Genomic DNA, 12,684 nt, shown 5'->3' on the forward strand with positions numbered 1-12,684 from the left:
GTACAGAGAAAGTAATTAGGGATCTGGGGACCCAAGTTGATAGCAATCTCTCCTTTGACAACCACATTGCCAAAGTGGTTAGAAAGACTAAGGATTCACATCTAGATCAAGAGAGGTAATCATGCCCCTTTATTCAGCCCTCATCAGGCGCATCATAGAATACAATGCCTCCTTTGGGATGTACCTTACCCGACACCTGCAGCAATTAGAAAGACCCCAAAGTAGCTCACCAGGAGGATCAAGGGACTCAAACAGATGCCATATGCTGCTCAGTTAAAAAAACTCCAGCTCTACTCAGTTGCATGTGGTGATCTATACCTGACATATAAAGCTATGTCCAACCCAGAATTAATGGACATGCTCCACCTCAGTAAATCTAAATCCCTTAGAGCCACGCGCTCGAGGGACTTGAACCTCAGCACAGAAATAAATAGAACATGCTGGAGGGACAGATTCATAACCCAGAGGCTCCGTTCACTCTGGAATAGAATTCCAATTAATGTTAGGCAGAGCACCTCACTGAATCTCTTCAAGAAGAATCTTGATGAGTGGGTGGGGGATCGTAGGTTTATCCCGAGGATTACTTCCGTGTCACTATTAGACAGAGGCACAGTAAACTAAACTTTAAAAAGGGCACAGTATACTCAAATCAAGGGGTGGCGTAAGCCAAACACAATCAGGCTAGGCTTATAAATGCCCCAGGGCAGATAGCCTAGTATGAACCTATGAACCTATAATACCAAGAAGGATTAGTTCTCAAAGAAACCTTGTCCTTGTGGAAAGTGATATAGGGTCGACTCACCATAAGAACTTGTAGCTCAGATACCCATCTTGCAGAGGTCAGAGAAATCAATAAAACTGTTTTCCATGTTAAGAACCTCAAGTCAACCAGATTAGCTGGTTCAAATACAGCAAGTGTTAGTTTCTCTAACACAAAATTAAGAACCCAAGGAGGCATTGCTGGTTTACTTCAAGACTTCTTATGCAAACCCCCTTTCAAGAACATTTTGACATGCTACTGCCAACTCATTACAGCTGAGTGCACTTCCAGGTGTTTTTGCAGTTACCTCCTATTGTGCCTCTAGGTGTCAAATGTTGGTTGTTCATATTTGCATTCATAAATCCAAAACCATGTTACATACAAGGTATCAGAATATTTTATCTTGTAGCATGCATGTTGATAAACATAATTGTGTTGATATTTGACCTCTGTCACTGAATATTTGTTAGAACTGTAAGGTGGTAGCTTTACTTTTTAAAGGCTCAAGCCACACCCACTGGGAGTTAAAGACTCACACTCAAAAGAGCTATACTCGGGGGAATGAGTTAAAAGAGGATAATCTGTAGGCAGACATGCTGAAATGGCTAATAAATGAACCTTGATAGAGGAATAAGAAAGGCCATGGGATAGTAACTCACACAAATATTATAAAACCAGAGAACACATGGCCATGGATAGGTGCTGATTATGTTGTTCGTACCAACTAGAAAACTTTTTCCATTTGCCAATATATGATTTTCTAGTAGCAGGGTTTCTTGCTTCCATTAGTACCTGCTGCACATCCTCATAAAACAGGTGAGTAAAAGGGATTAAGACCCTATCATCCAGTTGAAGATGATTAATGTCAGGGTGTATCAAACACTCTTCTTGATCACCTCTGCATCAGATGGGCCAGAGACTAAATCTGTCCAAGGGAGAAGTTAAAATCTTATTTTTAACATCATCTGGGGGGTTTGAGAATGCAGCCAAGCAAACTTCCTTAAGACCACACCATTGACCATAGTCCTGGAGGAAGTATCAACAGAGTCATACACACACTGTACACAATGAGTAGTGACCTATAAGAAATTGAATTATTTAAAGCAGATTTTTCTTCCAAAGAAGAAACTGTAGAATATTATGTTAAATATTACAGAGAGTAATAAAGGGGTTAAAGTACATTTTTTGATGTAGACGTAAGCATGGATGTTTAAGGAGAGAAATGTATTAGTAATATTTATAGAAAAGAAACTTTTACAAATAATTATTTAAATTTTGACAGTTTTCACTCAGAATTCATGAAATTGAACATGTTTAGGGGACAAGTTATTAGAATTAGTAGATTAACTAGTGGTGAACAGACTTTTCTTAAAGAAGTAGATAGTCTTATTGGCTTGTTTCAACAGTGTGGTTAGAAGATTTCTAATAATGTAATTGAGCAATAGCAGGTTAAATTTCCACCAATAATAAAAGTAAGTATCTCTCCTAAAATAGCTAATCAAGTGGGAAATGTTGATAATCTTCAAGATTTTAGTTGTTCTTTCTCTTTGCTTATGAGTTTAGATGGGCTACAAGTACGAGAGATTATCAGTAATAATTGGAAAACAATAATGGGGAATCAGGAAATGACAGAAGTTTTAGGGGAAAAACTTAACTTTATATATAAAAAACAAGAAATTTGAAACAGATTTTAGAAAATTCATCTAAGGTTGTTTATAGCTGTGGTGGTGGTGCTGCGATAGCATTGTCGCCTCACAGTAAGACGTTGTCCTGTTCGATACTCAGCGAAAGCATCTTCTGTGTGGAGACATGAGTGAATGGGCGTACCTTTGTTGAAGGTTGTGCATCAGGGCTGGCAACTCGGTACGTAAAAAATCTACTGCCAATTATTAGCGGACTGGAGTTCCACTGTGGCGACCCCTAACCAGGAAAAGCCGAATGATACAACATCTAAGGTTGTTTATACTGAAAGGAATGTGAAAAATTCTGGTACTTTTCCATGTCAAAAAATGCTCATGTTGTAGATTTATAATGAATGTGGGCAGTTTCCACTTTAAACACATAGATTAGGTATTAACTGCAAAAGACAGATTTAGTTGTCAAAGTGAAGGTTTAATATGCCTTGCTAAATGTTCAAACTGTGATCATTTTTATATACCGTAGGTAAAACCAAATGGAAATTAGTAGATATAGCATATTTTAGCTATAAAGAAAACAGATGGTATTGATGCATTAGCCAGGCATGTGCAACTGTAAGAACTTTAGAAAATTTCTCTGTGTGGAAGATTTTCAGTCCATATATTTCTAGTTAATCACTGTATATTAATCAGATCAGACAATAGTAGTAGCAACGTAAACTCATCAAGTCAAAAAGTAATAATAGAAAATATATAATTCTACAGCATTACTAAGTATTCGAAGATAATCCAAGCAAGGCAGGCAGTCTGTTTCCAGTCGAAAATCCTTTATTTTTCGACTGGAAACAGACTGCCTGCCTTGCTTGGATTACTTTCAAATACTTAGTAATGCTGTAGAATTATATATTTTCTATTATTACTTTTTGATGACGAGTTTACGTTCGCTACTTCTACTACTATTGTCTGATCTGATTAATATACAGTGATTAACTAGAAATATATGGACTGAAAATCTTCCACACAGAGAAGTTTCTTACACTGTTTTATTTTTAGACCCACTACACTTTAGTGGGTTGTTTTGAGACTTCAGGGATACCACGGAGATTACTTGTTTTTTGACTTTAGAAAATTTAAATTTTTAGTTATTGAACAAGTAAATAAGAGGAGATTTGAAGGGCCAATTAATGCTTATTTAGAGTTTTTAGAATTGAAATGGCAAGTGTTTTAAGGGCAGGCATTGCTCCGGGTAAAAATGAAAAAGTATCTATAAAAAGTTATTTAAAGTATAAAAAACATTTAACATAAAGAAATTTGAACTGTATTAGTGGCATTTTTTACATAAACATTACATTTATTAGCAAGGAAGAAGTAAGGATAGCTATGAAGAGGATGAAGAATGGAAAGGCTGATGTTCCAGATGACATACCTGTGGAAGCATGGAGGTGTTTAGATGAAATGGCAGTGAAATTTTTAACTAGATTGTTTAAAGAAATCTTGGAAAGTGAGAGGATGCCTGAGGAATGGAGAAAAAGTGTTTTGGTACCGATTTTTAAGAATGAGGGTGATGTGCAGAGCTGTAGTAACTACAGAGGGATTAAATTGATCAGTCACAGCATGAGGTTATGTGAAAGAGTAGTGGAAGCTAGGTTAAGAAGGGAGGTGATGATTAGTGATCGGCAGTATGGTTTCATGCCAGGAAAGAGCACTATAGATGTGATGTTTGCTTTGAGAGTATTGATGAAGTACAGAGAAGGTCAGAAGGAGTTGCATTGTGTCTGTGGACTTAGAGAAAGCATATGACAGGGTGCCTAGAGAGGAGTTGTGGTATTGTATGAGGAAGTCGGGAGTGTCAGAGAAGTATGTAAGAGAGGTACAGGATATGTACGAGGGTAGTGTGACATCGGTGAGATCTGCTGTGGGAGTGCCGGATGCATTTAAGGTGGACGTGGGATTAAATCAAGGATCAGCTCTGAGCCCTTTTTTATTTGCAATGGTGATGGACAGGTTGACAGATGAGATCAGACAGGAGTCCCTGTGGACTATGATGTTTGCAGATAACATTGTGATCTGTAGTGAGAGTAGGGAACAGGTGGAGGAGACCCTGGAGAGGTGGAGATATGCTCTAGAGAGAAGAGGAATGAAGGTCAGCAGGACTAAGACAGACTATGTGTGTGTGAATGAGAGGGAGGATAGAGGAATGGTGAGGATTCAGGGAGTAGAGGTGGCGAAGGTGGATGAGTTTAAATACTTGGGATCAACAGTTCAGAGTAATGGTGAGTGTGGAAGAGAGGTGAAGAAGAGAGTACAGGCAGGCTGGAGTGGGTGTAGAAGAGTGTCAGGAGTGATTTGTGACAGACGAGTACCAGTAATAGTGAAAGAGAAGGTCTACAAGAGGGTAATGAGACCAGCTATGTTATATGGGTTGGATACAGTGGCACTGACAAAATGGCAGGAGTCAGAGCTTGACATGGCAGAGCTGAAGATGTTAAGATTTGTACTGGGTGTGACGAGGATGGACAGGATTAGGAATAAGTATATTAGAGGGTCAACCCAGGTTGGAAGGTTTGGAGACAAAGCCGGAGAGGCAAGATTACATTGGTTTGGACATGTGTTGAGGAGGGATGCAGAGTATATTGGGAAAAAAGATGCTAAGGATGAAGCTGCCAGGTAACAGGAAAAGAAGAAGGCCTAAGATAAGGTTTATGGATGTGGTGAGAGAGGACATGCAGGTTGTTGGTGTGACAGATCAAGATGCAGAGGACAGGAAGAAATGGAAACAGTTGATCTGCTGTGGCGATCCCTAATGGAAGCAACCGAAAGAAGAAGAAGAAGAAGATTATATTTATTATTTATATTTTTAGGATGTTTTTGTATATAAACTCATTTATACAGTCAAGGATTTTTATAGTAATACAATGATGGCTCTTTAAATCTAGATTATTAATTGTTTTAATGGAATAATTACTTAATTTCCCAGAATGGTAATGATTTTATGATGTCATTGAATGTATTGTATTTAATTGTGGTTTGGTTAATGGTTGAGTTTATTCTGAGGAAGTTCTTATTAAAAGAATGAAAGCGTTTAAATGTAATTTTGTTTCTTGATTATTTATTTCAAGTGGCTTATTTTGATGCCGTTGTGAGTCTTTAGTCATAGTTTGATTTTTGGTTTCTGCTTTCTTGTTTTCTTTTTAGAAGTACATTACAGTCTCGAGACAATCATAGGTTCATAGGTTCATAGGTAGGTACTAGGCTATTGGCCCTAGGGCCTATACAAGCCTAGCCAAAAAGGTACCCTGGCTTTTGCCACCCAAGAAAATTATTTTCCTGTGCCCCTGTTGAGCAGAGCCACACAGGTGATCCCCAAGGTGAATTTCCTATTTCCCATCCAATCATCAAGATTTTTCTTGATGAGTGCTAATGAGGAGCTTTGTTTGATATAGATAGGTAGCTTGTTCCAGAGTATGGGAAGTCTCTGGGACAGGAATCTATCCCTCCAGCATATTCTGTTTATTGTGGTGACAAGGTTTAGGTCCCTAGAGCGTGTAGCTTGGAGGGATTGGGATTTCTTTAATTGGAGCATGTCCAGCAGCTCTAGGTTTGACATAGCTTTGTATGTTAGGTAGAGATCACCTCTGAGTAAGCGATATGTGACAGAGAAAAGCTGGAGTTTTTTGAGACGGTCTGCATAGGGCATCTGTTTGAGGCCGGTTATCCTCTTTGTGAGGTATTTCTGTGGCCTTTCCAGTTGTTGTAGATGTCTTGTGAGGTATATACCAAAAGGGCCATTGTACTCTATAATAGGTCTAATGAGTGACAAGTAGAGGGGAACAATGACCTCTTTTTTCCTGGATAAGAAACCTTTTGTGATGAGGTGTGCCATGCAGAAGGATTTCCTAACTACTGTGGTGATGTTATTATCAAAGGAGAAACTACTGTCCACCTGTGTCTCAAGGTCTCTTATCACACTTTCAGTGTTAAGTAGACTACCACCTATGTGGTAGCTCATGGGTACAGAGTTTTTACCAAAGGGGATGACAATGCACTTTTTTGGCATTGAGCTTGAGGTCATGGCTTTGACACCAGGCATCTGTATCAGTGAGGCCCTTTTGTAGGATGTCCACATCGTTAGGAGTTTCAATTATTGCTCCTAGTTTGCAGTCATCTGCGAACTTCGCTAGCCAAAGACCTGTGTTAGCCTGTACTTCAGAAAAGTAGATACTAGGATTCAAAAATGGCTGCCATTCTGTGAACACTGCATATCTACAGCTCTTCATTTATCCTGAGGATAATTTAACCCTGAAGTTATATTACGAGTTTTATAACAACAGTTTTCGGGTAAAATTAATCTACTACATTCAAATATCGCTTGAGAGGTGAATGACCTTAGAGAAATTGAAGAATTTAACAGGATTAGAACTGATTGTTTGACTGACTCTGAAGAGAGTGTTAAACAAAGGATTTGTCTGATCAACAAACTTGGTCTACTTACTATTAAGCTACAGTAAGTGCTGTTCTGCTTTATAATGTCAAAAGAAGATACAAGCATGGATATAACAACAACAAAAAACAAACTGTCAGAACTTCAATCACCAGAAAAAGATTTAACTTCGAAAAGGCAGAAGGTGACAAAACAGCAGGAACTTTTAAAATCTGGAATTAAAAATAAACCGGACCAGCTAGCAAATATGGAAGATATTAAAACCGCTTTGTTGCCCATCCAAGAAGCTTTGAAAGAGCTATCTAATCAGGTACAATCTTTTGGTATTACTTGTACTCAAATTCTTGAGAGAATGGATAGATATGAAGCAAGAATATCTGAGAATGAAGACAAAATAACAACGCTTACTAAAAAAACTGATATTCATGATCTGGATATTCATTCTATGCAAGCTAAAATTGTGGACTTAGAGGCTAGATCCAGGAGAAATAATATAATTATCAGAGGGATACCGGAAATAATCCAATACAATGAATTAATTCCATCCATTATTCAAATATTTACTACATTGTTCAATGACTCTGACATGGCTAAACAAATAATAATAGAGAGAGCTCATAGAGCTTTGAGAGAATCACATGCTTTAAATATACCAAGACCAGTGTATGTAAAAATACTTAACTATCAAGATGTGAATAAAATAATTCTAACTGTAAAAAAGAACGGAGGTTTTATCATGTGGAACAATAATAAAGTTTCTATGGCTCAGGATTTGCCACTGCAAATAAGACAAGCTAGACAAGCTTTATCTGCTTACTGTAAGTTTCTTATCGAAAAACAGATTAAATTCCAAATGAAATACCCTAACACTTTAACTTTTACAGTTGATGGTTCCAAATATTCGGTTTCTACAAAAAAAGAAGCAAAATCTACCTTTTTGATGATTTTTAAGTCTCTGCCTCCTTCAGAATCTTAATATGGCTCTCCGATCCGGTTATCACAACATATGAGGTTGGATTCGTTTTTTGCTGCAACTCGAGGCTTCATAATCCTTTGTTTGGAATTTCAGTTCACCAGGCCTCTTGGACATCAGATAATGGTTCGTTTTATAGCTCCTGATCATTTGCGAAGCATTTCCGATACTTTATGGCCTTCACGAGCTGTTTCTTCCCACGATCAAACAGGAAATGCTTCTGTTGCTCCTGAGGGTTCGTTTTTGCTGTGGCGCATCCGGATGTCCGTTTGTTTAATGGTTCCCCCGTCGTGAAGCCGAAGGCAGGTTTTCCAGGCTTAGAAAACAGAAATCTTTGCAAAAAGAAGGAAAAAAAGTAAATCAGACTATAATATTATTAGTTAGAAACTTTTAAAGTGATTAGATCGGTTTCTAATGGTTAGAATGTATCCTGAACTCGTGCAGGTATGTAGAAATGGAAAGGAAAAGGAAAAAAAAAAAGGAAAAAATACAAGGTAAATATATTTGATGGTGTTTGTTTTGGTCTGTTGGGATGGTACACACTTTGTATGACACATATCCCTCAAAGTACAATGTTTAGGTAAATGTGAGCAGATATGATTACTGTTATGCTAGTGGTAAATACTGATTGTCATGTAAAATGAAACATATATAGTATATAAAGTTAATACAGACCAGAGTATTTTAGTATAATATAAGTTACAGTTGGTCTTGTATACTAATATGCCTCTATTTAGCTATTGAGGTGGTCTAATGGTGGGGTATCTAGCAGATGCTATTGGGTACAACACTGTTAGACTTCCTTTATTAGGAGGGCATGTTCAGTTTTTTTTTTTTTTTTTTTTTTTTTTTTTACATTTGGATTCAAGGCATTAAGTATATATTTTGGTTTATTGATTTTAGTATAGGCATGGTTTATATAAAAGTAGTTATTACACTGTGGCTACTGTATGACATGTTGGATATATTACTTATTTAATACTATACGATATAACCATCTTAGCCATTAAAATAAAGTTCAAGCTCTCACTTTATTCATTTTATTTACCGATATTAAAGGTCTCAGATAAAGTTGGTCTATATAAACAACGTATGATTTACATACAATACCCAAGTGGTTGGTTACTCAATTTTTCTATGGTTTTCTCTTAAGTGACAGTACATTTTGTAAATTATCTATACGTTAATAATTGCATTATTTAACACTGGTAGTGTCTCATTTTTGAAGGTTAATAACCTTTTAGTTATATTCTTTGGGATTATTCTATTGAGACACAACTGTTCGTTAACACTAAGTAAACATTTGAGATTATTGGAGAGGGAAATTAATAATTTTATGTGTAGTAAGGACTTTTCTACTTGATATTTTCTAACAAATAGATTGATCAAGAGTTGTAGACGCTTAGCAGTGTTTTTTTAGGGAATGTTTTGGTTAGACTTTGTAGATTTAGTTGTACCAGTTATAGGTTTTTTGCATGTTATAGATGTTACATATTTTAAGGTAAAGAATGAATATTTAGAAGTGTCATTTAATCGGAAAATTTTTAATCACGCAAACAACCTATGGATGTCCTGGTCCAGGGGTATAGTGGTTAGGCACTGGTGTGGGACGGGATTTCTAGAATGCTTTGAGTCAATACATATTCTGCAAATATATTTGATTTTATTACAGTTTTTCAAAGTTAATGTACACTTTAACAAATTAAGGTTTTTAGTATGTGGATAATAGACTCATGGAACACTAAAGGACTCCAGAACATGAAGAAGAGGAAATTATTTCTTCATTTATTTTTGCAGGCTAAGGCTTATTTTATTTTACTTCAAGAAACTCACTTGACCAATGACCAATGGGCAGTTATTAAGGAAAGAAATGGATTAGAGAGGTAGTAGCCTCAGAAGGAAAACTAATAGTGCGGGTGTAGCTATAATTATAAAAAAATCAGTATCAAGGTAATATTTTAGACTCCAAAATAGACAAAGAGGGAAGATGGTGTTATGTTATTCTGTCATCCACCCCTTTTGATAAATCTGTTTTACTTCTTAATATATACGCACCATGTACTAATCAGCAGCTTTTTATAGCATCACTTTACCCTATTCTGAATCAATATAACAATTGTTATATAATCATAGGAGGTGACTGGAATACGTATCAAGATCCTAAAATGGATAAATCAAGCTCATATAGGTCTTTCAATAATCAAGCAGTAATAGCTTTAAGTGAACTTAAAACTGATTTTAAATTATATGATCCCTTTAAATAAGTAAATAATAAATATAACACTAACAACTTTACATTTTACTCTAGTTGTCATAAGATGTGGTCTAGGTTAGATTTTTTCTTGATTTCTGAGATACTAATTAATTCTGATCCCTATGTACATATACAAGCTAGATACTTATCGAATCATTCTAAAATTACATTAAGTTTTAATAAAGACATCAGTAATAGTCTAAGACACAGGGGGTATATTTGGTCTTTAAATCCAAATTTATTAAATAAGGAGGATATAATTCAAGAAATTCAAGTGATTCTTAATCTTCTATTAGTTAATTTCTCCAAACAGCAGCATACACCCGATATTGAGTGGGTGACAACCAAAGCACAAGTAAGGGGGATTTTTATTCAAAAAGCTACGTTTTATAAAAAAACACAGGATAGAGAGATACAAAGATTGGAAACTAAAATTAAGGTATTAGATCAAGATTTAATTAGCGATTATAATAAACAAACTGAAACAGAACTATTAAAATGTCAAAAGGATCTTTTTATGTTCCAAAATAGTAGGTTGTCATTTCATGAACATAAATTATTGGTAAAGTATGCTAACCATATTCAAACCCCATCAAAGGCTCTAGCTCGTATTATTAATCAAGTGAAAACACCTTCTCAAATTCCCGAAATACAGTTTAATAATAAAAGATATACAAAATCTGAAAATATTATGAATACCTTTGAATTCATATTTTCTCAAATTTATGGAGACCATCAGGAATTACCTACAAATAAGACTAATAAGGATTTTCTACAAAAAAATATTTTTCCGAAAATAGGTTAAAAATATCAAATAGATTTAATCAAACCAATCTCCTCTGAGGAGATAATAGACACAATTAAAAAGTTGAAATCTGATAAAGCACCAGGACCGGACGGTCTGACCACTGAGTTTTATAAAACCTTTTGTGATAATTTTGGCAAAATACTTTCACATGTATTTAATTATATAATCAATAATAAAGTTAATTATCCTCACTTTAATGCATCTAGAACAATTCTTATACCTAAAGAAAATGCAGACTTTCTAAACCCGGATAATTATAGGCCTATCTCACTTTTAAATATAGATATGAAAATTTTGACCTCTATTTTAGCTAATAGGTTGAAGAAGGTTTTAGATTCAGTAATATCTAATGAACAGGCTGGGTTTATAAATACCAGACAAACTACTGATAATACTTTAACACTTCATACATTAATTTCTTATGCCAATTATAGGAATTTTAATGTGTATGCACTTATAATTGATGCATAAAAAGCTCTTGACAGAGTTAATTTAAAATTTTTGTTTGATATTTTACCATATTTTGATATACCTCAAGATTTTATTTCAACATTACAAAAATTATATGATAACCCTTACACAACTTTATATATTAATAAAAATTTTTCCAAAAGAATACAAATCAAAAATGGAACTCGTCAAGGCTGTCCTTTATCTCCTATTTTATTCAATTTATATTTAGAACCTTTATTCTTACATTTTAAACAAAATACATATTATAATGCACCAATAATCTATGGTACTAAAATATCTATGGCTGCTTTTGCGGATGACCTTAATATTTACTGTACGACACCAATCTCAGATACCAAGAAAATTTTGAAAGCGGTGGAGGAATTTGCAGAGATATCCAACTACAAAATAAATCTTAAAAAAACAATTTATTTCCTTTAAGAACGCCAAAACCCTTTTCGCTTTTACCATTGGTAGGACATATAAAATCTGAAGAGAAAATAAAATACTTGGGTATTATCTTTTCCACAGATAATAGAGATTTCTATGTTAATAATGTTAAATTAATTTGGGATCATATATTGTCTGATTTAAAAAGATGGAATAATTTAAGGTTACCAACAATGGCAAAGGTTTCAATTATTAAAATGAATGTACTCCCCAGAATATTATACATTTTTCGAGCTAGTCAGATGTTAATTACTAAGAAATTCTTTAAACAGATGCATATGGAATTGGCTAAATTTGTATGGGAGCCTAGGAAAACCAGAATATCTTATGATAAATTGATGACTCCGAAGAATAAAGGTGGGCTTGGTTTACCTAATTTTGAATTATATTACTTAATAATAAATTCTAATAGGATTTTAAGAATCACTAACTTTGACACAGCCAGTAGTAAATGGGCACCAAATTGGTTGGTTCTGAATTATAAACATGTTGTAAGTTTGGATATTAACCCTAAGGCATTACCCTTTTTAAATAAAGCCAATTTTAAATTATATCCTTTAATGGAGCATATTAGATTATACATAACATTGATACAAAACTTTTTTCAGTCATTAAATCTCTTGCAACATATGATGACTTTTCAACCCTTTCACAAGAACCCAAATTTGAAAATCAATAATCAACTGATAAATCTTAAAAAAATTCCACTTATAGTTAATTTAACTTTAATTGATATGTACCCTTACCTCTGTTTCTCAATACATGATATTTTAAAGGAGACGAACCTTCCTAAGTCTTATTTAATTATACTTAGACAGTTAAAGGATCTTTCTATATGTTTCTTTAGTGATGTTAGAATTAAGGAAGAAGATTTAACCATTTGTTCAAATTTATGGCAAACTCTTATA

This window comes from Protopterus annectens, chromosome 5.part1 (genome assembly GCF_019279795.1).
Source record: "Protopterus annectens isolate FY-2018-M chromosome 5.part1, PAN1.0, whole genome shotgun sequence".
NCBI lineage: Eukaryota > Metazoa > Chordata > Ceratodontiformes > Protopteridae > Protopterus > Protopterus annectens.